The 4,090-nt window shown below is 35.2% G+C and overlaps 1 pseudogene; it reads right to left on the bottom strand.

The window, feature by feature from the left end:
• Window positions 1-808: 808 nt before the first annotated feature.
• LOC147521424 (heterogeneous nuclear ribonucleoprotein 1-like) lies at window positions 809-3,016 on the bottom strand (annotated as a pseudogene).
• Between the last annotated feature and the right edge of the window lie 1,074 nt (window positions 3,017-4,090).

Genomic DNA, 4,090 nt, shown 5'->3' with positions numbered 1-4,090 from the left:
TCAAAAGTTCGGGGCGATGTAGCGGGGATAAGTAATAGGAATATCAAACTCATACTTCAGCAGATTGTGAATATACCAACATTTCCCAGTCCACTTTGTTCCTTCTGGATTTGCAGCTGATATTCTAAACCAATCATTATCATTTTACTTGTTCATACCGGCCTGTATATGCAATTAGTGATTTGTATTCTTCTTTCAGTCTTTGTGTCCATACTGCCCCGTCTCTTGGTCAAGTAAAATTCATGCTGAAAACCATATTAAATACAACTGAACTTTGTCTTTGAAGATAAACTACTTGTGTGAGGGAAAAATAAGAAAATTATACATCAAAGAAAATTAAAAGTTTAAACAAAATAAATCATAACTTTGAAAAAGAATAACAGGTTAGTTAGTCATAATCATTATCCTGATGAAAAGAAAGGCATAATCAAACCAAATACATGGGTGTGAATATATATACCAGGTGTTGATCAATGCAATTACTGTTAGTTGGTCCAAAACAGTTCCACCAGCTCATTGTTTAAAATGTTGAATGACTATTTGAAGCTAACGAATGATATATGAGATTAAGAATGAATTAAAAATTAAAAATTAAAAATTAAAACACTTACCTTTCAAACTGCTGAAATTCTCCACATGGTTCTCCAAAGAAACTCACCCGAAGAAGGTTAACAAAAAGATTAATATCAAGTTTCTTTTGATTAATAGCAAGGCTAGTACTAAAGTTTGTGTTGCCCCCATAACTTGGACTCAGACCTGGCTCGAAATTCACTTATTCCATAAGCGGGGGAGGACCAAAAGAGGAAATCTACTTTTCGACTACGTAACACGGACTAAATCTCCCATCCATCCTTACTCCGTAGTTTTCCTATCGAAGTTGGATTGTACCCACTCGAGTGTATCCATTTAGAAAGCTATTAACCCTTTCGGTGTAATTATATCCACCCAGCAGAGGGCTCTGCTAGGCCTTGGGGATAACTCTTTAGGGACAACTCTTTTGACTTCAACCATGTTACCATTCGGGTTCATGAAAAGTTTTGAATATAACTTTTTCTACTGCATCCTCTGAATCGTAAGTAATGAATCCAAAGCCTCTTGGCCTTTGAGTATTATGGTCATACATTACCACTACATCTGTAATTGTCCCAAACTTATCAAAGTATTTCTTTAAGTCACTCTCTGTTACGGTGGATGCTAAACCTCCTACAAATATCTTTTTTGTGCGGGCAGGACCTGGTGATCCATGAATGCTACTACTGTTTCTATTGAGAATGTGTTGATCATCCCTAGGATCGGCCTTCTTTGCTTCAACCTGAAAATTCAAAGCCCAATTTGATTACAATAGCAATAATGAGACTATACCTGAAAAAACAGTGACATACAAACTAATTTTGATTACACTCATATTGCAAACTAAAAATAAAACAATTCTGAATCAAAAGTCAAAAGTATCCCAAAAATGGAGGAAAAAAGGGAAAAATATGGAATCGAGCAGATACTTCAAGGGCTCGATGATGGGTATAAAACCCCAGCGAGAAATATGGTCATTGGCACTGCGTTGTGAGACACTTCTTAAAATATAGTCGTCACGATTGCATCCACAATCCAGCCAAAGTCCTTCGTTTCGGTTCACAAAATTAGCAACAAAATTGACCAGAAGAACATAACATACCTTTTTTTTATCATACTATCATCCATAGCTTTATACTCCATATTTTTCAATGCAAGTTCTACGCCGTAAGCACTTAAGTTCACAGAGTCAGTTGTACCAATAGCACCACAGGGACTTGTAGCTTTTTCACAGCCATAAGGTAAGGCAGGTCTGACAACACATCTGACTTTTCCCTATAAGCATTAAAAACTTGAGTCAGTCGGCATGGGAATTTATCCAAGCCACAGATAATGACACCAATAAGAGAAAAGTTGGCATTTAATTTTAACCAATAGATTGGTCATTTAATGAGCAAGAGGAGGGAAATCAAGATGCAGGGATGCAAATACATCTTTTTTACACATAACTACTTTCACTTGAACCAAAGCTTTGACCTATAACTGTAATAAAATCGCTTCAGAGTGATCCATCAAGCTCTAAAACAAACATGACTTGCTTGACCCATGTTTAACAAAGTTTCTTGTGTTCTTTATTTGTTGTTAAGAACAATATTTGACTATTCATCAAGTTCTCGTATACTTTCCTAACAAACCAAAACAAACATATAGTCCAAATCTACACCTTTCCTATTGCAGAATCACACTCAATCCAACAACAATACGCACTCCATATCCTGAAGACAATGGTCACAAAAAATCAAAAGGGTTTGAAATTCATATCTATGGGAAATTTATTCATCACGAGTGCGTTAATCCAACTGTCTAGCTATGTTTTGGCTGCATTCTTTTGCATGAGTGCGATTACTTGGTTTCGTTAGCTCAAGTATCGGACTGACATGCTTCGTAAAATACACATGATCATATCCTCAATCGATCCAAAGACCTTTGTTTCGACTCACGGGCTCGATTTTCTCTCACACTCTTGGGCTGTATCTTTGATAAATCGCTCCATACCGAAAGTGAGAACTTGCGTGAAAAATCTGTTTCAACTCAAAGAACTCGTTTCATGGAGAAAGGTAATTTCGAGGAAATAGTCCCAGGCAAAAAGCGACCTTTTGGCATTTTGTCACTAATGTCTAGCATTGGCATAACAGTTCCTTGTTTCAACATAGATTCATGAAAAAATTTACGGCTCAACCCATCTATTCACGGCCTTCACCACTCGAAGTTAAAGAATTAGGACTTGAATTGGTATATTTAGAAAAGTGATACCCGTTGGACTATAATCTTTGAAAGTGGTGTTAACTCCATAAATCTTGAATCCAATTTCATGATTTGCATTTCCTTTTCCATACCCTTTAAATGTATCAGTACCTTGATTGAAAGATTTACCGTAATTAGCAAAATTTACCTCCTGTCCTTCTGCGTGTTTCCCTTCTATCCAACCAATTAACTGAGCTGGCATCAACTAACTCCCTTATACACATGAAGACCATACGAAAAGCAAGAGCACACTACACCCACAATTGAGGAATAACTCTACATAATATACTCTAAAACACATTGAATCAATTTTTTTTATAGATTAGCTGAAATGTAAAAGCGAGAAAGAATTAATCCACCCAAAACTTGTTCGACTTCTTAGTGAAACAAAGCTCTACCGTGAATCACAAGAAAGTCCACAACTAAATCCATCCATAGCTCGAATTAAACAAACACTACTCAGTCATTCCAAAAAAATAGAAAACGGTTTTCTTAAGCAAATATGAAGATGGAAATCCAGTGCGATATAAATAGAACCAACAATCATTGAACGGGGTCAAGTGCGATATAATCAAGTTTTCTTAAGCACAACTTCAACAAAAAAAAAATCAATGGAACCAATAGTCATTGAAAATGAAATAGATTAATTCAGGAAACAAATAACTAAGAAATCGGAGGTTACTCAGATATCTCCACCTCCGTTATCTCCAAGTTGTGATGGCTGAAATCACTATATGAAGAGCAGGGACCAGGTTATTGTATAAGTGAGAATTTAAATATTCTCGCGATACTCAATAATTGAAATACGATATCTAAAAATCACAATAAGTAATGGAAATCTAATATGAAACAGAAAGAAAGAAGTGAATGGAAACATTATTAGTTACAACTACCATGTACTGCAACATGATATAATTAAATATTTGATCAAGCCATCACAGTGTATAAAAAGAGAAACAAAAATATGAATCCCAAATGCTTAGTACAGTCATTGAATATGGATTTAAAATTCAAAGTACTATTCCAGAAACAAAGATCCAACCAAAACAAATATCCAATCCAGAAACGTAGCACTCATTCAGTCATTCTTGATAGTAATTTCTAAGTAGAATAATATTGTAATCAAAGCATTGGAAACATAGGACTATCCACAAAATCTATAACTAAATTAGAACATGAAAACATGAAGTAGCGGGTCGCAAGTCTAGGATAAACAATAGCATAATTCAAATTTAAACAAACCCTCAAGAAATTGTTTCAACCCGTTAATTGTAAA

The sequence above is a fragment of the Coptis chinensis genome, chromosome 1 (genome assembly GCF_015680905.1).
Source record: "Coptis chinensis isolate HL-2020 chromosome 1, ASM1568090v1, whole genome shotgun sequence".
NCBI classification, from domain to species: Eukaryota; Viridiplantae; Streptophyta; class Magnoliopsida; order Ranunculales; family Ranunculaceae; genus Coptis; species Coptis chinensis.
This window is presented reverse-complemented; position numbering and strand designations above follow the sequence as displayed.